Source organism: Capra hircus, chromosome 23 (assembly GCF_001704415.2).
Source record: "Capra hircus breed San Clemente chromosome 23, ASM170441v1, whole genome shotgun sequence".
NCBI classification, from domain to species: Eukaryota; Metazoa; Chordata; class Mammalia; order Artiodactyla; family Bovidae; genus Capra; species Capra hircus.
Genome location: NC_030830.1, coordinates 42100075 through 42122447, shown reverse-complemented (window position 1 = coordinate 42122447; position 22373 = coordinate 42100075). Strand labels below are relative to the sequence as shown.

Below are 22373 nucleotides of genomic sequence, written 5' to 3'. Positions count from 1 at the left end.
GATAGAAACGCAACCAAGACATAAGGAGTACAGTATATGCAGTCAAGGCTGTATACTGTCACCCTGCTTATTTAACTTCTAGGCAGAGTACATCATGAGAAACGCTGGGCTGGAGGAAGCACAATTTGGAATCAAGATTGCCGGGAGAAACATAAGTAACCTCAGATGTGCAGATGACACCACATTTATGGCAGAAGGTGAAGAACTAAAGAGTCTCTTGATGAAAGTGAAAAGGGAGAGTGAAATAGTTGGCTTAAAACTCAACATTCAGAAAACTAAGATCATGGCATCTGGTCCCATTACTTCATGGGAAATAGACGGGGAAAAGTGGAAGCAGTGAGAGACTTTATTTCCTTGGGCTCCAAAATCACTGCAGATGGTGACTGCAGCCATGAAAGTAAAAGACACTTGCTCCTGGGAAGAAGTTATGACCAAACTAGATAACATATTAAAAAGCAGAGACATTATTTTGCCAACTATGGTCCATCTAGTCAAAACTATGTTTTTTCCAGTAGTCATGTTTGGATGTAAGAGTTGGACTATAAAGAAAGCTGAGCACCAAAGAATTGATGCTTTTGAACTGTGGTGTTGGAGAAGACTCTTGAGAGTCCCTTGGACTGCAAGGAGATCCAACCAGTCCATTATAAGGGAAATCAGTCCTGAATATCCATTGGAAGGACTGATGCTGAAGCTGAAACTCCAATACTTTGGCCACCTGATGCAAATAACTGACTCATTGGAAAAGACCCTGATGCTGGGAAAGATTGAAAGCAAAAGGAGAAGGGGACAACAGAGGATGAAATGGATGTATGGCATCAAGGACTCAATGGACATGAGTTTGAGCAAACTCTGGGAGTTGCCGATGAACAGGGAAGCCTGGCGTGCTGCAGTCCATGGGGTCTCAGAGTCAGACTTGTCTGAGAGACTGATCTGAACTGAACTGAAGACATTTATATTGGGATATAATAAAATATACACTGGAATTCACCTCAGTATGCTTAATGTTATATCAAAATATACTTCCTATGCTGCAATTTTTCTTACCCTTTGTTTAGGGCAGAAGTCAGAAGATGAGCATTCATCTCTTAGGTCAACCACTTATTAAAGGTGACAATTAAAGGACAGTTCCACTCATCTCACACGCTAGCAAAGTGATGCTCAAAATCCTCCAAGCCAGGCTTCAGCAATACGTGAACCACGAACTTCCAGATGTTCAAGCTGGTTTTAGAAAAGGCAGAGGAACCAGAGATCAAATTGACAACATCCGATGGATCATCAAAAAAGCAAGAAAGTTCCAGAAAAACATTTATTTCTGCTTTATTGACTATGTCAAAGCCTTTGATTGTGTGGATCACAATAAACTGTGGAAAATTCTGAAAGAGATGGGAACCAGACCACCTGACCTGCCTCTTGAGAAGCCTATATGCAGGTCAGGAAGCAACAGTTAGAACTGGACATGGAACAACAGACTGGTTCCAAATAGGAAAAGAAGTACGTCAAGGCTGTATATTGTCACCCTGCTTATTTAACTTATATGCAGAGTACATCATGAGAAATGCTGGGCTGGAAGAAGCACAAGCTGGAATCAAGATTGCCGGGAGAAATATCAATAACCTCAGATATGCAGATGACACCACCCTTATGGCAGAAAGTGAAGAACTAAAAGGCCTCTTGATGAAACTGAAAAAAGAGAGTGAAAAAGTTGGCTTAAAGCTCAACATTCAGAAAACGAAGATCATGGCATCCGGTCCCATCACTTCATGGGAAATAGATGGGGAAACAGTGGAAACATTGTCAGACTTTGTTTGGGGGGGCTCCAAAATCACTGTAGATGGTGACTGCAGCCAGGAAATTAAAAGACGCTTACTCCTTGAAAGGAAAGTTATGACCAACCTAGATAGTATATTGAAAAGCAGAGACATTACTTTGCCAACAAAGGTCTGTCTAGTCAGGGACGGACCAAGGGAAAACCAAGGCTATGGTTTTTCCAGTAGTCATGTATGGATGTAAGAGTTGGACTATAAAGAAAGCTGAGCACCAAAGAATTGATGCTTTTGAACTGTGGTATTGGAGAAGACTCTTGAGAGTCCCTTGGACTGCAAGGAGATCCAACCAGTCCATTCTAAAGGAGATCAGCCCTAGGATTTCTTTGGAGGGAATGATGCTGAGGCTGAAACTCCAGTACTTTGGCCACCTCATGCGAAGAGTTGATTCACTGGAAAAGACTCTGATGCTGGAAGGGAGCAGGAGGAGGAGGAGACGACAGAGAATGAGATGGCTGGATGGCATCACCGACTCGATGGACATGAGTTTGTGTGAACTCCAGGAGTTGGTGATGACAGGGAGGCCTGGCATGCTGTGATTCATGGGGTCGCAGAGTCGGGCATGACCGAGTGACTGAACTGAACTGAACTGAACCTCCCTGAGACTCTGTTTTTTATCCATAAAATGGGGACACCAACAATCTAGTCTGGCCACCTTGGAGGAGTATGAGAATCAAATGAAGTAAGGTCTGTAAAACACTGTGAAATTTTCTGAGTTAGACTTTAAAAATGTGGAATCAGGGTCTTTCCTGGTGGTCTGGTGGTCAAGACTGGGCACTTCCAATGCAGAGAGCGCAGGTTTGATCCCTAGCTGGGAAACTAAGATCCCACAGGGTGTGAAAAAAAAAAAAAATGTGGAATCAAAAAAAAAATCTCCCTGGACAAATGAGGCATAAACAGCCTTGGAGAAGAGAAAGATGCTGAAGTAGTGGCCATCCCAACAGAGACAGTATTCCCAGAGGAACCCAACCCAGCCTGAGTCTGGGCAAGAGCTCTCAGATGTCGTGGCAATGAGGCTGAGACACAGCACTTAGCAAATGGAACTATTCTGTGCAAAGCACTTTTATCTCTGGCTTAAGTAAATGTTGACTTAAATAAATGTCCTATCCCTCCTTCTTATCCTTCTCCATCAGAGGGCAGACAGAATGAAAATCACAATCACAGAAAACTAACCAAACTGATCACATGGACCACAGCCTTGTCTAACTCAATGAAAGTATGAGCCATGTCATATAGGGCCACTCAAGACAGACGGGTCGTGGTGGAGAGTTCTGACAAAACATGGTCCACTGGAGAAGGGAATGGCAAACCACCTCAGTATTCTTGCCTGAGAACCTCATGAACAGTATGAAAAGGCAAAAAGATAGAACACTGAAAGAGGGACTCCCCAGGTCGGTAGTGCCCAATATGCTACTGGAGAAGAGTGGAAAAATAACTTCAGAGACAATGAAAAGATGGACCCAAAGTGAAAATGACTTCCAGCTGTGGATGTGACTGCTGATGGAAGTAAAATCTGATGCTGTAGAGAACAATATTGCATAGGAACCTGGAATGTTAGGTCCATGAATCAGGGTAAATCGGAAGTGGTCAAACAGGAGATGGCAAGAGTGAACATGGACATTTTAGGACTCAGTGAACTAAAATGGACTGGAACGGGTGAATATAACTCAGATGACCATTGTATCTACTACTGTGGGCAAGAATCCCTTAGAGAAAATGAAGTAGCCCTCATAGTCAACAGCAGAATCCAAAATGTAGTACTTGGGTGTAGTCTCAAAAATGACAGAATGATCTCTGTTCATTTCCAAGGCAAACCATTCAATATCACAGTAATCCAAGTCTATGCCCCAACCACTAAGGCCAAAGAAGCTGAAGCTGAATGGTTCTATGAAGACCTACAAGACCTTCTAGAATTAACACCCAAAAAGATGTCCTTTTCATTATAGGAGACTGGAATGCAAAAGTAGGAAGTCAAGAAACACCTGGAGTAACAGGCAGTTTGGCCTTAGAGTACAGAATGAAGCAGAAAAAAGGCTAATAGAGTTTTGCCAAGAGAACACACTGGTCATAGCAAACGCCCTTTGCCAACAACACAAGAGAAAACTCTACACACGGACATCACCAGATGGTCAATACCGTAATCAGATTGATTACATTCTTTGCAGCCAAGAATGGACAAGCTCTATACAGTCAGCAAAAAAAAAGACTGGGAGCTGACTGTGGCTCAGATCATGAACTTCGTATTGCCAAATTCAGGCTTAAATTGAAGAAAGTAGGGAAAATCACTAAACCATTCAGGTATGACCTAAATCAAACCCCTTGTAATTATACAGTGGAAGTGACAAATAGTACCAAGGGATTAGATCTGATAGAGTGCCTGAAAAACTATGGACAGAGGTTCATGACATTGTACAGGAGACAGGGAGCAAGACCATCCCCAAGAAAAATAAATACAAAAAGTCAAAATGGTTGTCTAAGGAGGCCTTATAGATAGCTAAGAAAAGAAGAGAAGAAAGGCAAAGGAGAAAAGGAAAGATAAAAGCATCTGAATGCAGAGTTCCAAAGAATAGCAAGGAGAGATAAGAAAGCCTTCCTCAGTGATCAGTGTAAAGAAATGGAGGAAAACAATAGAATGGGAAAGACTAGAGATCTCTTCAAGAAAATCAGAGATACCAAGGGAACATTTCATGCAAAGATGGGTACAATAAAGGACAGAAATGGTATGGACCTAACAGAAGCAGAAGATATTAAGAAGAGATGGCAAGAATACACAGAAGAACTATATGAAAAAGATCTTTGTGACCCAGATAGTCATGATGGTGTGATCCACTCACCTAGAGCCAGACATCCTGGAATGCGAAGTCAAGTGGGCCTTAGAAAGCATCACTATGAACAAAGCTAGCGGAGGTGATGGAATTCCAGTTGAGCTATTTCAAATCCTAAAAGATGATGCTGGGAAAGTGCTGCACTCAATATGCCAGCAAACTTGGAAAACTCAGCAGTGGCCATAAAGGTCAGTTTTCAATGCAATCCCAAAGAAAGGCAATGCCAAAGAATGCTCAAACTACCGCACGATTGCACTCATCTCACACGCTAGTGAAGATGCTAAAGAAGTAATGCTCAAAATTTTCCAAGCGAGGTACTAAACTGAACTGAGAATTTACAGATGTTCAAGCTGGATTTAGAAAAGGCAGAGGAACCAGAGATCAAATTGCCAACACCTGTTGGATCATCAAAAAAGCAAGAGAGTTCCAGAAAAACATCTACTTCTGCTTTATTGACTATGCCAAAGCCTTTAACGTGTGTATCACAACAAACAGGAAAATTCTGTTGGGAGATGGGGATACCAGACCACCTTACCTGCCCCCTGAGAAATCTGTATGCAGGTCAAGAAGCAACAGTTAGAACCGGACATGTAACCACAGACTGGTTCAAAATAGGAAAAGGAGTACATCAAGGCTGTATATTGTCACCCTGCTTATTTAACTTACATGCAGAGTATATTATACAAAATGCTGGGCTGGATGAAGCACAAGCTGGAATTAATATTGCTGGGAGAAATATTAATATCCTCAAATATGCAGATGAAACCACCCTTATCACAGAAAGCAGAGAGGAATTAAAGAGCCTCTTGATGAAAGTGAAAGAGAGAGCTGGCTTAAACTCAACATTCAAAAAACTAAGATCATCGCATCTGGTCCCATCACTTCAAGGTAAATAGATGGGGAAACAATGGAAACAGTGACAGACTTTATTTTCTTGGGCTCCTAAATCACTGAAGATGGTGACTACAGCCATGAAATTAAAAGACGCTTGCTCCTTGGATGAAAAGCTATGACAAATCTAGACAATGTATTAAAAAGCAGAGACATTACTTTACCAACAAAGGTCCGTCTAGTCAAAGCTACGGTTTTCCCAGTAGTCGTGTATGGATGTGAGAGCTGGACCACAAAGAAAGCCGAGCATTGAAGAATTGATGCTTTTGAAGTGTGGTGTTGGAGAAGATTCTTGAGAGTCCCTTGGACTGCAAGAAGATCCAACCAGTCCATCCTAAAAGAAATCAGTCCTGAATATTCATTGGAAGGACTGATGCTGAAGTTGAAGCTCCAATACTTTGGCTACCTGACGCGAAGAGCTGACTCACTAGAAAAGACCCTGATTCTGGGCAAGATTGAAGCCGGGAGGAGAAGGGGACGATAGGATGAGATGGTTAGATGGCATCACTGACTCAATGGGCATGAGTTTGAGCAAGCTCCTGGAGGAAATGATGGACAGGGAAGCCTGGTGTGCTGCAGTCCATGGGGCTGCAAAGAGTCGGACACGACTGAGCAACTGAACTGAATTGATCCCTCCTTCATTCCTTTTATTCAAACTACCATGGAAGAAAAATTGAATGCACGCTTCCTTCCGGTCAGTTAGAAGTGACTTCATTGGGGCTTACACAATGAACCAAATGAAGTTACTCCTGTGAGTAAGTTCTCACATGAGTCGCTAGCCACCCCGTCATCTTGTGTACCTATGACTCAGGCCACAGAACAGGGATCCCAGACAGAGATGCATATTTCCCAGGTCCTGGGCACCACTATCTCACAAGTGAACTTTGATTCCACGGAGGCGAAAGGACTCACAGACAGGCATGAGTCACAGGGTGATGTCACCCACTGACATCGTTTTCCACTTATTTGGGATAACTCCACTCCCACACACGGCTGAGCTATTTCCCTTAAAATTTAGAACTTTGAGACCTACAGATTCAGTTTTCACCTTAGAAATAACCATGCTTAGAAAACAAGAAGCTGGAAAAGCAGGCTCTGAGAAGTTCCTTCCAGAATGATGGTATTGGTTTTCACTTTTATTTGCATAGCTATGTGAAAAGTGGATCTTACCTATAAGTTCACGAACCTCTGCAGAGAAGTCCAAGTAGACAGCACGTACGCCAGGGCAGACAGGAGGAAAAGACCAGCACTTCAAACTGTATTCATCTGTTTACCTCATCATTTTCAAAACTCATAAATTTGTATGTTTTGTGATGAATGTAATAGAATAATACACAATGCATTTAATGAATTTATCATTTATTATGCTCATCTGCATTTAAATACTTCATATATAAATAGAATTGTTCATTTAATATCAATGCCTCATCCTGCAAAAGCTGGCAGAACACAAAAATACAGCAAAGAACATTTAGAGACTACACTCTGTTCAATTTTGTCAAGTAGAAAATTATATGTTGCCTAATATATTGTTTGGTCCTAAAAGCTCAGTCTGTCCCCAGCTTACACGTGTCATACACTAACACGAAAATGTAAGAACTTTGATCCTAGAATAAGTCCAGTAAGACAGTGAAAATGCATTAGTATCAGTGGATCATGACTAGAAGCAGGACTAACACAGCTGGGTCTAGTGTCATTACAGGCATCAGCATATAAGACACAGGCAACCACAGACAAAGCTGTGAAAACACTCGGTCACACATCTGGCGTGATGTTTATATTTCTCAAGAGAAGTCGTGTTACAGCATTGCAGCCCCTAAAGGAGAAGTCACTCAGTCGTGTCCGACTCTTTGCAACCCCGTGGACTGTAGCCTACCAGGCTCCTCTGTCCATGGGATTCTCCAGGCAAGAGTATTGGAGTGGGTTGCCATTTCCTTCTCCAGGGGATCTTCCCGACCCAGGGTTCGAACCCAGGTCTCCCGCATTGGAGGCAGACGCTTTAACCTCTGAGCCACCAGGGAAGCAGCCCCTAAGGCTAACGTGAAATTGAATGCTTCTTTAATTTAAAGTCTGGAACCTTAAGAACTTGATCTTCAAGATGGCACAATCAAGGCAAGAGAAGTTAACCTGGTGACCACCTCCTCAGAAGAGTGAACTGCCCACATGGACCTACCTGACATATCCAGAAGTCACAGGCAGAAGGGTGGTAAGACCTGGCCCTAAACACAGCACCAGGGAGCCTCTCTCCCTGTTTCACGTGTAACGTACAATTCACTTTCCCGATGAGGAGTCCTTCTGAGCTGAGTCATCAGCAGAATCAGGTCAGCCAGGTTCTGAGACAGTTCCTTCCTGTGGGGCACAGAGTAACTCATCACATCCCTTTTTTTTTACTTCTTGTTGTAAATTTTAAAATAAATTAAAGATTATCTACAGGATCCTCCATACCTCACATGGCAGAATCCAACCCCCAGGGCTGTGAAGATGATGACTTTCTCCAGATTTAACAATGGGCATGACCGACCCTCCCACCTTTCCTCCCTCCTTTCCTCCCACCCCCACCCATCATGACTCTCTCAGTAAAGTGCTAATAAGGAGGGTCATAAATTCAAGTCCTCAGCGATTTCCAAGGACCAAAGCAAACAGAAAAATGCATGCCAAAAGGGGGAATTGCCAGAGTATCAAAATTATGCTTCAATAAATAGATGAGTAATTAATCAAGGGCTTTTACCCAAGAAATTATTGTTACTTATCAACCTAACATGCTATTATTTACCCAGGTTTGCAGTTGAGAGAAAACAGAGACTTTGGCTACTTTCCCCCCTAAATACTGTTCCTTACTTTGATAAAAAAAAAAATGGCCACACAAAATATCTCAATAACACTAACAACTTACTCTAACAATCCTATTCCTGGCCATATATCTGGAAAAGGTGAAAACTCTAATTTGAAAAGATGCATGCACCCCAATGTTCATTGCAGCACCATTCCCAAGAGTCAAAACATGCAAGGAGCATATGTGTCCTTCAACAGATGAACGGATAAAGATGTGGTGCACACATACAATGGAACATTTCTCAACCACAGAAAAGAATGAAATAATGCCATTTGCAGCAATATGGATGGACCTAGAGTTGCCATACTAAGCGAAGTGAATCAAAGACAAATATCATCTATCACCTATATGTGGAATCTTTAGATACACGTATATATGATACCAATGATACATATATATGATACAAATGAACTTATGTACAAAACAGAAACACACTCACAGACATTGAAAACAAACTTATGGTTACCAGAGAGCAAAGGAGAGGAGGGTAAATTAGGAGTTTGGGATTAACAGATACAAGCTCTTATATATAAAAGAGATGAGACAAAAGGGGCTTACTGTGCCGCACAGGTAACTATATCAATATTTCATAATAACTTAGAAAAGAATCTGAAAAATCACACATAAGACGGAATCACTCTGCTGTACATCTGAAATTAACACAATACTGTAAATCAACTACATTTCAACTTTTACAAAATAATAATACAATTAAAGGAAAAAACTAACAACTTCATCCATCCATCAAAACTCTAGCACGGACATTAAGAAATGCCAGGCGTCCTGCGTGCTCAGGCATGCTTTTAGATTAAGGGCTGTTTATGTCATGTAGTCGTGGCTGATCGGCTTAAAAGTACTGCCACATGAAGAATTTTTTTAGACTCTTAAGGTAACAAATGCCTTTAGGGACCCTATAGACATCACCTTCCTCTTGTCCTGGAAGTAGAAAATGCTCAAAGCTGAGTCGACCTCTCCACAAATACTGGGGGCCAGACACTTTCCAGGACTCCGTAAGAGACAGTCACCTTGCTCTTTTCCCTATAACCCAGGTCCAGCACCACATAAGCCCTTTGGGTCTTATCCCTGCCACACACACCTCAGAAAGCTTCATGCCCAAGACCACAGGCTCCAAACACACACTGTCTATCTAGTCCTGAATCCCAGCTTTCCCATTTGCTAGCTGTGTGACCTTCACAAGCTCTTTGACCTCTTGGTGTCTCAGTTTCCTCATCTCCTAAAACGTCTTATTGCACCAGTATGAAGATTAAGTAAGTGAATACGTAAAGGGTGCTCTGTTCTCAGTGATAATGACTGGCGGCTGGAGGCGGAGGGTTGAGAGGATGCAATTGCCCGAGTTGGAAGGCCACCCCTTGGCGTGTGAGGGGGGCAGGAAAAAGAGGGTGGTTTCTCCTCCTCTTGAATGAAACCAATCAAAGGGGGCTTTAAGAGAATCCTTAGTAGAAACTGGGGGGTCTCAGGAAGGGGAGCTGGTGCCTCTCCCAGTGGGTTGCCAGCTGAGCTAGCCTGCTTCCCTAGACAGGAAAAAGTGGCGTGGACAGCAGCTGGAGATGGGGAGAGGCGGGTGGCCCTCGGGTGGCTTGCCTAGGGATGCTGGGCTCCCCAGGGCCGAGTGCACACTGAGGGAGACAGCTGAAGCTGAGAATCCTTGCTGCTTCTCTACCCAAAATAGCTGTCCACTGGGCAAGGGGACTGTGAGGTGAGTCTCTGGGGTGCCACCCAAAGGGCATTAGGACAGCAAGAAGGGGCACCGGATTGCTGGTGGGAATTGGGCTGCAGCGAGGCCCTGGGCCCTCTGAGGTGTTTCCAGGAACCCCTGAAGAGAGAGCGAGGTTGTTGCAGGTTTTTTTTTTTTTCTTTCTTTCTTTCTTTCTTAATTTTTTCTTATTATTTTTTGAAACTGTTTTCTTTCTTATTTTATTAACTTTTTATTGGAGAGAGAGCTAGTCTTTGTGTAACTGGAAAAGATGGTGGGAGGAGTGATCACGAGCAGCAGTGACCCACTGCCCTTCCTCCGCGAAGCCGCAGCACATCAGAGGACTCAGAGACCCGAACAGAGGAGGCAGGAGACGTGGGAGGCAGCAAGGTGGTCACACACAGACACACACACATCCCACCCCTAGACCCCAGGACAACAGCCTGGCCAGAGGGTGATGGAAGGGGGAACCTTAGATTGGAAATGAGGATTGAAACTGTACTGAACTGAGGCAAATACGCACTGAAAACATCTGCAAAGTTAGTACATGCATCTGGAGAGTCATCTCAGGGCAGCCCGTGAGGTCTGAGAGATGGCCGCTGGATTCCACGCTGAGAGGAAAGGAACCCTGTTTCCTGTTTGAGTCGCAGTGAGTTCTGACTGATGAACAAATTGGTTAGAAGAGCATCATGGTGATCACAGGGGCTACTAACTCCTAAATCCAGCCTTCTTGTCAATTTGCTGTGGTGTAGTTGCTAAGACATGTCCAACTCTTTGGCAACCCCGTGGACTGTAGCCTGCAAGCCTCCTCTGTGATTTCCCAGGCAAGAATACTGGAGGAGGTTGCCATTTCCTTCTCCAGGGGATCTCCCCGACCCAGGGATGGAACCCGCATCTCCTACATTGGCAGGCAGTTTCTTTACTGTGGAGCCATCTGGGAAGCCCCTTCTTAACATATGTCAACTTTTTAAAATGCACAATGTGAGAGTTGCGAGTTAAGTTTTATTTGGGGCAAAATTAGGACCAGGAGATAGCATCTCAGATAGCTCTGAAACTGTTTCTAAGAAGCAGGGGGAAAGGTCGGTATGGATGCGATTCCGGTGAAAGGGGAGTACACGCAATCCAGCACATACTTTTTTACAGGTTTCTGCTAGTCACGAGGCACAGTCTTCACGGCGAAGGATTTTAGTGCTTTTCTAGATCTGAGGAGATGCAAGAATTAGGCTCATAAAATCAGCCCCTGAAAATACCTAACTACCTGCAGGCCTGCTCTGCCAGCTTCCACTCCCCACCACCAGCACACAGAGCCTCTTTTCCGCTCTCCACCCTGCACTCCTTTCAGGGAGTGTTGGTTATCAGTAGCAGCACATGATTTAATTCTTGTGCACGTCGACGGCAAGCCCATGGCAATGTCTTACAAAGCAAAAAATTAATCTCGTACAAATGTAATTACCTGGAATTATCCTTCTTTCAATAATACTTGTGGGGTGTTGTCTACTTTGTAATCCTTATTCTCTGAAATCTGATCCCACCTCCCCCTCATGGGAGCCGATTTCACTCTGCAGTCAGCCCCTGGATCCACAGCTGACTGGACCAGCAGGGATCACCTGACCAGCGGGGTCACCTGATCACTGAGGATCGCTTGTTCTCCAAAATCCAGAGGTCCATCAGAGTTTACCAAACAACAAAAACCTTCTACAGAGACAATTCTATGAGACCAGGGCATAAATGAAATTATATTTCTCTAATAAAGTCAGGAATTATTCCCCTGGTTTGGGTTTTTTGGTGTGTTTTTTTTTTTTAAACTTAATTCTTCATGTTTGTTTGGCATAGGCCAGCAACAATATTTATATCATTTATATCCTTTTTTGGTTTGCTTTGCTTGTTGCCACTTTTTAAATTTTTTAACCTCTTTGATTTTTAAACAACAAAATATATAACAGAAAAAAAATTCCATAATACTTGCTTTGCTGTTTTAACTCATTCATTTTTCTGGTACATTAGATGAAATTTGGTTAAATGGAAAATGATAAACATCTCCAGGCAACCACGTCTTGACCTGTTCTCATTTTAATCTTTAATTTCATTACTTTAAAAGGGTTGACATGTAAAACAAAACCAAAAACAAATCATGATAAAAATCATGAAATAGATCCATGTTCTCCGAAGTGGGGTACACACACCTGGGGAGATGCACACAACCCCAAAATAATCCACCAGAGTGTAGGAAAAAATCTAGGGCTTCAGTTAAATTTTCATCATAGTCTTTTATACTTCAAATTTTCTATATGTATGTCTTATGATGGACGTCGTGTATTAGTGCGGTATTAGGTATAGACGTATCTAATTAAATAGACACGTATGTATCAGGTTTGCATGATCAAAAAAGCGTCCTCTTAAAACACTGAAGCCGCTGAGACAGCCCAGAAATCACTACTTTTCCTGACCTACCTCCTTTTCCGTCCTAGGGCACAGTGCCATCTAGTGGTGTCGGGGATAATACAGCCGTTCGAGTTGGGTGATTTTTTCAAATGAGTGTTGTCATTCAGATGGCAAGATCTGCAAATACTAACGTTCTAACTAAGCGACACGTAATTTTAACTATATTGTAGGAAACGACAACTATTCCTATAGCCTCCTGCTGGTGCCCCGAGGTTGGTTCCTCTGTCCTCCGAAAGGCACAGCTTTCCTTGAAGCTGCCAGGCTTTCTTCCCTGCCTCATTTATGCTTCTCTGTCTTCCAGGTCTACCCTCCTTCCTCCTTTAAATCTGTTTTTGATCACACCGGGGAAAGGCCTGCGCCTTCCTCTGCGCTTCATCCCTCCTTCCCTAAAGCACTTGTCTGTCTGATGATTTGCTTGTGTATCTGTCCACTAGTCTATTAACTTCTAAAGCAGCAGATCCAGCAGAAAGATAATAGAAGACACACATATAAGTTACATTTATAACTGTAAATATTCTAGTAGCCACATTTTAAACAGCAAAAAGAAACATGAATTTATCTTACTACATTGTATTTAATGAATCCAAAATAATATCTTTCAATATGTAATCAATATGAAATTACTAAAGAGATAGTTCCTAATTTTTTTTCATAATAAGTCTTCAAAATCCAGGCTCTGTTCTTTATTTATAGCACATCTCAGTTTGAACTAGCCACATTTCAAGGACCTGTGTTAGGTGGACTGTATTAAAGAGTGATTTCTAAAGACAGAGCCTGGTATCTCCTTACAATTTAATACGTGTTCAATGAATGCTTCCCAGATTAATAACTTAAAGCTGATAATGCTGCTAGAGGTTCTCTGGGAAAATTTGTCCTTTGTATACCACAGATTGGGTCTCTGTAAATAGACACTATAAACAGTGTACAAACAAGCCTCTTAGAGGAGAAAAAGAGTCTGGCAAACCATATCAATGCTAATTTTGTTCTAAAAACTCCCTTTAGAGGTAAGCTTTATGCATGTGAATTTCAATGTATTGAATAATTATAAAATTAGCAATTGTCAGATTCCTAATTATGCACCTAGATTTCACCTGATAATATTGTTTCAATTACTTTTTACATATCTTCTTGCTATGCCAGCACAGAACACTTTTTAAAAGCAAAAGCTGCTCTGTTTTGTGCGTTGCTGTACACTCAGGGCCTGTGTATGGCTGGCATGCAGTAAGCATTCTAAGATGTCTGTTGATTTGGGAAATTTGAGAGCTTGGATCTGGGTTTGTGAGTTTCATCTATTTTTTTTTCATTCATCTCAAAAACAGAGTTCATCACTATGTGCTAAGTGCTGGAGGCAGAGAGGGTTACAAATTATGACCCCCTCCTTCAGTTCAATTCACAGTAAAATGCAAGATGCAATCCCATCTCAGGGCTCACCTTCTCAGACTGCTGCCACACCCTTCTCATGGGGAAGACTGGCCCGTACTGCTGCCTATTGCCTTTTCGTCTACCTCCGTCTCTGGTATATTCTTTTTTGTTGTTACACATGCAACATGTTTCTAAAAACATTGTGATAGCCTAAATTCAAAATAATGCAAACACGGAACTTCCCTAGCAGTCCAGTGGATAAGGCTCCACACTCCAAACGCATGGGGTCCAGGTTCAATTCCTGGTCGGGAACTAAGACCCCACACTGCAGTGCATTGGGGCCAAAACAAAGCAAAACAATACAAAAAAAAATCTTGATAATGGATGGCCATTTTTCCTGCATATTTATCTTAATCACTTGGTATAGCAATTTTTTAAAATTTTAGATTGGAGTATAGTTAAATTACAATGTTGTGTTAGCTCCATGTGTTTAGCAAAGTGACTCAGTTTTGCATATACACATATCTATTCTTCAGAATCTTTTGTGACAGCCCAGGGCAGCATGTAATCCTTCTTAGATGCTCCAAGAAGTTAAATAATCCCTTCAAAGGTCAACATATTAATAAACTGAACCAATAGGAGAAGTTAAATATTCTGACTCTTAGGCCATGTCTCCACTATTACGGTTTCACCTCTGAAGTTTGACAGTGCATCTTCCAAGTCATCTAATCTGTATTTTATTATTGTCTTGTATTTAAAATAAACTTCTGGTGTTTTCTTTTTCTTTCATTCGTATCTTATAAGGTTAGTCCACAGGGATAGAAGTAAGTACTTAACCTCTTCCAGAACTCTGAGTATGAAGGCAGTGATGCCAACACAGCATAAACTAGATTGGTGGTCTGCAGTAACCATCTAGACCCAGTGTTCAGGGCTGTCACGTACTGATGTGCAGGCTGGTCACTGCGCAAACTTGCAAAGGACCAGTCAGGCACACGGTGTGTAAACCTCATCCAGCAGCCGTGGGAGTGGTTACCTCCAGGTCCACATGGAAACAACCCCAGAAATCAAATCAGGTCCAGAAGAGTGTAAACAAAGGCAGGGATGTCTGAGGGAAAATGTGGGGCTCACAGAGGGCCCCCGTCTGGCCTTCACAGCCAGCGGGCAAATGCCTGCAGGATGGGAACCAGGCCCAGGCTTGTTCAGACCCAACTCTGTGCCCAGCAGACCTAGTTTATAACCCCAAATAAATAGGAAAGAAAGAAAGTGAAGTCGCTCAGTTGTGCCCAACTCTTTGCGACCCCATGGATAGTAGCCTGCACCAAGCTCCTCCATCCATGGGATTTTCAAGGCAAGAGTACTGGAGTGGGTTGCCATTTCCTTCTCCAGGGAATCTTCCTGACCCAGGGATCGAACCGAGGTCTCTCACATTGTAGACAGACGCTTTACCATCTGAGCCACCAGGGAAGTCCCAAATAAATAATAATTAATTTATTTAAAAGTGTGCGTGTTTCTGGGAATCCCCTGCTGGGTAAGACTCAGTGCTTTCACTGCCAAGGCCAGGGTTCAATTCCTGGTCGGGGAGGTAAGATCCCACAAGCTGCACATTACAGCCAAAAAAGAAAAGAAAAGAAAAGAAAAAAACATAGATGTGTCTCTAAGGGCTTTGCAAAAGGCAAATATTACGTGGGTTAAGAATCACAAAATAAGTACAGGTGATTCTTTTCACTTATAAAGTCCTTGAAAAATACCAGAAAATGCTATTCAACATTCAGTTGGCATATAACGTGAAGTCCATATCCACTCCTTAGAAGTGAATGACTCTTAACAAAGACAGCTTTACTCATTTTACCTAAACTGATAAATAATATGAGCAATCTGGAAAAGCTTCTGAAGACATTTCATTCTAAGAAGAGAAAACAGTCAAAAGACACAACTCGTGATGGAGCTTTGAGTAAGCGTGTGACACCATTCAGTGGGTTGAGACCCATCTCCATCATCCGTCTGGCTGTTTGCCCCTCTTGGTACGCAGGGCATTCTGGCGGAATTTTTCCCAAGCAGCCTGTCAGTCAGGGCCCGGCTGAAAACACAGAAAAATTGTATCCAACCTTTCTCCCACAACTCACCCTTGGCTTCAAAAGCAAAGCAGCGGGGCGGGGGCGGGGGGGGGGGGGGGGCGGTGCGGCGGGAACAGTGGAAAAGAGTCACTGCATTTTCAACGCTGTCCATTCAGGTGCAACTTCTAGAGTCAAGGCTGGTTTATTCTTGTTTGCAGAAAAGCAAGCCTTGGCCAAGTTCACTCTCCAGCTGCTGCAAAGCACAGGGGGAGCATGCAGGTTCGTCAAGCCTCGTTACTCTTCAGACCTCAGCACGAGATCGTTTGTGAAACCATCAGACTCCACTGAAGCCGAGCGCTGAGGCCGGGACACGGGCTTAGCCCCAGATAGCCAACCTCTGCTTTGCTCATGACTTGGTCAAACGTGACTTTGAGACTATCCTTTCATGAAAACGAACTAAATCATCTCAGGAAGGAAAAACGTCTCCATAAACCATTTAACTCAAGCAGTCAACGTTTATGGACACACATAGCTTTCTGCTGGGGCTTCTGGAGCATGCGTGAGTTAAGGTTCCTGCCTTCAAGGGCGTGTACAAAGGACAACATGCATTCAAATGTGCACACGCGAGTAGTGTGTAAGAGTGTTGGAAGGCAGCACACACTGAGAGGGGGTGAGGAGTAGATAAGAGGGCAGACGCTGAGCCACCGTTTGGATTTAAATCCTGGTTCTACTGTCCTGTGACCTTGGGTAAGTGACCTCACCTGTCCATGTCTGTGTCCTCACTTAAACAGAGGTGATAACTGGAGTTACTCCACTGACTGTGTGATGAATATGTACATTAAGAAGAACAGTGCTGAGCACACAGTAGGAACTCAGTTCCATGGAGAGAAGCTGTAATTTTATAATTAGGAACAAAATACATGGGATAGGAAGGGCTTCCAAAGTTCAAACTAGGGGGAAATCACTGTGGCTTGGATCAGAAAAGGTTTTCTGGAGAAAATATTAGCATCTGAACTAAGACTGGAAGAGGAAATGTGGGGATTCAGGGGGCTGGATCCAGGACAACCTAGTCAGAGGGATGTTTTTTCACTGAAAAATAGGGGAGGACGAGGTTGAAGGATGGATTACTTATTGTGGGAGAGCCAGGTACCAGGACGAGGATGGTGCATTTCATCCTTAGGACAACAGGAAGCCCCAGAGGTTCCTGAAAAAGAGAATGATGGACAAGATAGTTGTCTTTATGAAGGTTAATTCTGTAGTGCTTGGAAGTGAGCCTTGGAGGGGAAGCCGCTCGTGGGACGACTGCAGTGATTTAGGTACAAAAGAATGAGAAATAAAAAGGGTTAAGAGCCAGCACAGGAACTTCCCTAGTGGTCCGGTAGTTAAGACTCTGCACTTCCACTGCTACGGGCTCCGCATGCTGCACAGTATGGCCGAAAAAAAAAGAGTCAGCACAGGTGCTTTCATACAAAAACTACCAACTGGCCACGGTTCCAGAACAGAGATGAGAGGAGGGTTGACAGCATCAGTGACAAAAAGAATGATGATGCTACTGGCACAAACAGGCAAATCCAAAGGGCTGACTTTCTTTTTTTTTTGAGCCGGGAGGAGGAAATCAGAATTGCCTTCTGGATATAAAGACTTCGAAGTAACAGAGCAAAAGGCCGTCCCATAAAAGCGAATGAAGATGCGAAATTATCACAGAAAAGAAAGCTAAGATCAAACAACTGGTAGAGGAGCCTCAGATGATGGGAGCCAGAAGAATGGATGGATTCACAGAGTGGGATTAATGGAGACTAAGAATTAATGGATAAAGGAAAGAAAAAGACACACTTGGAAGAAAGAGCATGGCTTCTTCAAGGAAGGAGCTTTGATTTTTTTTTTTTCTCCCACAATGGCCATGATGGAAAAGTACTTAAAATGGTAAAAGACGACAATTGATGCTGAAGCTTTGGTTTAAATCAGTAAATAAGTGTGCAAAGAATAAGACCCTGAGCTGGAAGTTGGGGAGCAGGGGGTTCAGGGAAGTGGGGGTGCCAACCACAAGGGTCTCAGCCCTAAAACTCCATGGGATTCTGTTCACCTCTAGGTGTGGTGCTGGGAATAACTTCAGTTGCTCTTTGCACTATTTTTATTTTCCAGTATTCCTTAATGAGAAAGTTTAACTTTTTTAAAGTATGAGGGAAACTATTATAGAAGCTTATAAGACATCTGTCTATAGGAGTAGGCTTCATTTTAACAATTTTCAAGGAAAATGTAGATACTACACGTGTGTGTGTGCTCAGTCACGTCCAACTCTTCGCAACCCCGTGGACTGCAGCCCAGCAGGCTTCTCTGTCCATAGAATTTTCCAGGCAAGAATACTGCAGTGGGTTCCCATTTCCTTCTCCAGGGGATCTTCCCAACCCAGGGATCAAATCCACACCTCCTGCACTGGTAAGGGGACTCACTACCAGCTGAGCCACCAGGGAAACTCCATTCATAGATACAGGTATATTCTATTTTAGAGGAATTTACATACCATTTTTATGGAGGAAAATCAAATGCATACCAATTATTTTTTATTTCTATTTTTAATACATAAAATGCCTACAGGAACAAATTAGTTAAAATTTTTGTTTTTAACTAATCCAGGCCCCTGCCATAGGTTCTAAAAATACTCAAACACCTCATCTGTCTAGTAGTCAGTCAGTGCATGCATTGGGGAACACATTGGTAAGCAAAAATAAAAAGTACATACCGTCTCTGTGGAGGAAAGAGATTGTCCTACATTGTTAGTAGGAATGTAAACTGGTGCAGCCACTATGAAAAACAGTATAGAGATTCCTCGAAAAACTAAAAATAGAGTTGCCATATGATCCTAAAATCCCACTCCTGGGCATACATCCAGACAAAACTATAATTCAAAAAGATACATGCACCTCCGTGTTCATAGCAGCAGCATTTACAATAGCCCAGTCATGGAAGCAACCTAAAAGTCCACGGACGGATGAATGGATAAAGAAGATGTGGCCTGTATCTACAATGGAATATTACTCAGCCATGAAAAATAATGACATAATGCCACTTGCAGACCCATGGGTGGACCTAGAGATTTTCATACTAAGTGAAGTCAGTCCAAGACCATATGATATCACTTATATGTCAAATCCAAAGTAGGGCACAAATGACTGCAACTTTGAAGAGAAACAAATTTACATAGAGGACAGACTTGTAGTCGCCAGGATGGGGGCAGGGATGGCTTGGGAGGTTGGGATTAGCAGATACAAACTATTACGAACGGATGGATAACAAGAGTCCTACCATACGGCACAGGTAACTGTATTCAATATCCTGTGACTAAACCACAGTGGAAAAGTATATGAAAAAACACATATGTAACTGAGACACTTTGCTGTGGACCTGAAACTAATACACCGTTGTATTAGCATGTCAACTATACTTTAATAAAATCCGCTTTAATGTACCCTCTCTACCCGGAGTGGGATGGAATTTCCCATGGCCATCTTCCGCTTCCGTCCCCACTGCCCCGCACGAGTCGGTGGCGCCTGTGTGACCGGCATCTTCTGAGGGCGGGGCGGCCATGCAGAACCCCCGGAGCAGAGCACCCCTCACCCCTCTGCGTTCCCGTCTCCCCCTACCTCCTGGAAATTCTGTCCAGCTCTCGCCCCCTCAGAGCCTCGCCTCTGCCCTGAGGCTGGGCTCCTCTCTGCGAACACCTCCCCTCCACTCACCCTTCTCAGGAACACTGACCTGTTTTTCCACCTGCCAGTGGAAATTTTCAAGTCCTCTTTCTTCACAGCGTTGTGCCGGCTAGCTCTCCGGCTGCGTCCTGAACCTGTCCTAACTTGCAAACTCTCCACCTGTGGTTCTCGGTTGGAGCTTGTGTGTTGGCATCACCTGGAGGGCTTGTTCAAACAGAGGGTGCCGGCCTCACCCACAGAGCTGCAGATTCAGTAGGTCGGGGTGGGGCCTGGGAATTTGCATTTGTTAATTCCCAGGAGACACTGCTGTTGCTAGTGAACAGTCTGTCACACTCTGAAAACCACTGTCTAAAAGGTTTTGAACAAGTTTTCCTAACAACAGACTCGACTCAACTCCTGGCCTCAGCGTCAGCCCCACAGAGAGAACTGAACTTTTAAATAAGTTGTTCCCTCTCTTGGCCTTTGGCAGGGCCATCTCCCTTAGTAACATTTTCTGCATCATCTTTAAGACATTTGTACTGCCTTTTGTTCTGAATGTTCCTGTAAGGATTCTGACTCTTTTTTTTTTTTTTTTTTTCTGTTCAGGAGTTGGTATTTTATTTGGGCGATAGCATGTGCTGAATGTATTAAAAGTGGTTGACTTATCTTCTAAAAAAGATCTTTTTATTTTGTACTGAGGTATAGCCAATTAACAATGTTGTGATAGTTTCAGGTGAACCTGAAGGGACTCAGCCATACGTATACATGTATCCATTCTCCCCTAACCCCCTCCCATCGAGGCTGCTACATAACGCTGAGCAGAGTTCCATGAATTCTACAATAGGACCTTGTGGGTTATCCAGTTTAAATATAGCAGTGTCTGACTCTATCTTGAATGTTTGACTGCTGGCAGCTCTCTGTCGATGAAAATAATCAATAAGCCATCAGTAATAAAAGAAAAGATATATATGAGTGTATATATATAACCAATTCACTTTGCAGTACACTTGAAACTAATACAATTTTGTAAGTCAACTTTACTTCAATAAAGCTTTTTAAAAAGAAAATTAAGAAAGACTATATCCAAAGCCATTTAAAATATGTCTGAAGTAGCCATCAATATATAATCATTTTTTGTTTGTCAATATCAACCACATCCCCTTTCCTAGTAGAACACTTTGCTTCTGCAAACATGTAAAATATGCATGAAAAAAATGGAGGTTGCTTTTTCCTGTGCTTATTCCAATAAAAATTAATGAACTCTGAAAAAAAAAAAGAATAGAAAAAAGTTTGAGTCAAACTGAGGACTAGAGCCAGGAAACTCACTTTCCAGATTACTCTGAGAAACTGCTCCCGAGAAGCAGGGTTTATAGCACAGTTTTCTGTCTTGTCCAAATAAAGAACATTAAACAAGTCAGGGAAACACTTCAGGGTTTCAACACCAGATGCTGAATACGTACAGCATGTCCAGCAGGGCCTTGGCACCTGCGAAGGGGGACTTATCATCCAAAGAGGACTGGCACTGGGTTCCCAGGAAAAAGAGCGTTTCATCTTTATTTTTAACACAGATTTCTTTACTTTTCTTTAATAACTAAAGCTGATGTACAATGTATATTTGATATGCCACAAACAAGCTATTGTAGTTAGCATCAGATTCAAGTTAATTCATGTCTAAGGCAGAATGACTTCCCTCTACCTCAATACACAAAAATTCTTTTTATCCTCTCAAACCTCACCCTCCCTCTTCCCTTTATCCCAGCATCTGAGAAAGCCTGGGTGCTCCCTGCTTGTGCAGGGGGGTGATTCAAACCACAGCATTCTTTCTGCACGTGAGCCCTTTCCCCAGCTCACCCTCCTGACCACAAAAGAAAAGGCCAGGCCCCTTCCCTTGCTAACTCAGGCCATTCTGCACCTGCATGAGCGGCCCTGCCCACTCAGCTCAGAAACCCCCATTATGTAACTAACGAGCCTTCTCACATCCCTTTGCTGTATGACATCATCAGTCTCAACATCCAGGGCAAACTCTGAAACATTCCCCCAGGGCTTGGAGGCTTTTTGTTTTTCTCTTAACATCTAAAAACACCCAAGAAAAATTATTCTATGCAACCGAATAAGTAGAATGAAGGAAAAAGCTAACATATGGAATTTGAGACACCACCATCACCCCACCATCGCCCCACCAGATTACTGGAAACAGGGTAGAGGCATTTTAGGGGGAGAAAATGAAAGGAAACTACTCTGGAAATTCACACCAGTCCAGTAGAAAAGTCCTAAAGATACTGACATTATCAGACTGCCTTGCAGAACAAAGACATACCATGCCAAACCGGCCCCACTCATGCAAACAGAGCTTCCAGTCAGCTTCATGCCCCACTTATAATAAGCAGTTGGGGAGTTCCCTGGTGGTCCACGGCTGGGACTCTGAACTTTCACTGCCGTGAAACCCCTGGTCAGGGAACTAAGATCCTGCAGGCCATGAGGCACACAACAAAAAATTAAAAAGAGTAAGCTGACAAGTACGGATCACCCGACATTTGAGGAAACTCAAATGAAACACAGATCAGAGCAAATAATAAGAAAAAAGTAACTTTTTTAGGAGATACATGCAATGCAGGAAGAAAAAACATTTCCTCACAAAATACAGTGAATATCTTCAAAAAGATAACAGACCCTATTACATTCATGAAGTAAGAACAGGACACTACTCTTTGGCAAAAAACATACTTGGGGGAAAAAAGGAGCTCTG

The 22373-nt window shown here is 42.9% G+C and overlaps 1 long non-coding RNA gene across 1 annotated transcript in view; it reads right to left on the bottom strand.

Moving 5' to 3' along the window:
- Positions 1 to 19832, bottom strand: part of LOC106503473 — a 29456-nt gene extending 9624 nt beyond the window's left edge. Inside the window, exons 1-2 of the long non-coding RNA XR_001297162.2 lie at positions 19698 to 19832; positions 7713 to 7888 (exon numbers count right to left, since the gene is read on the bottom strand). This is a non-coding gene — a long non-coding RNA (uncharacterized LOC106503473). The remainder of the gene's footprint in view (positions 1 to 7712; positions 7889 to 19697) is intronic.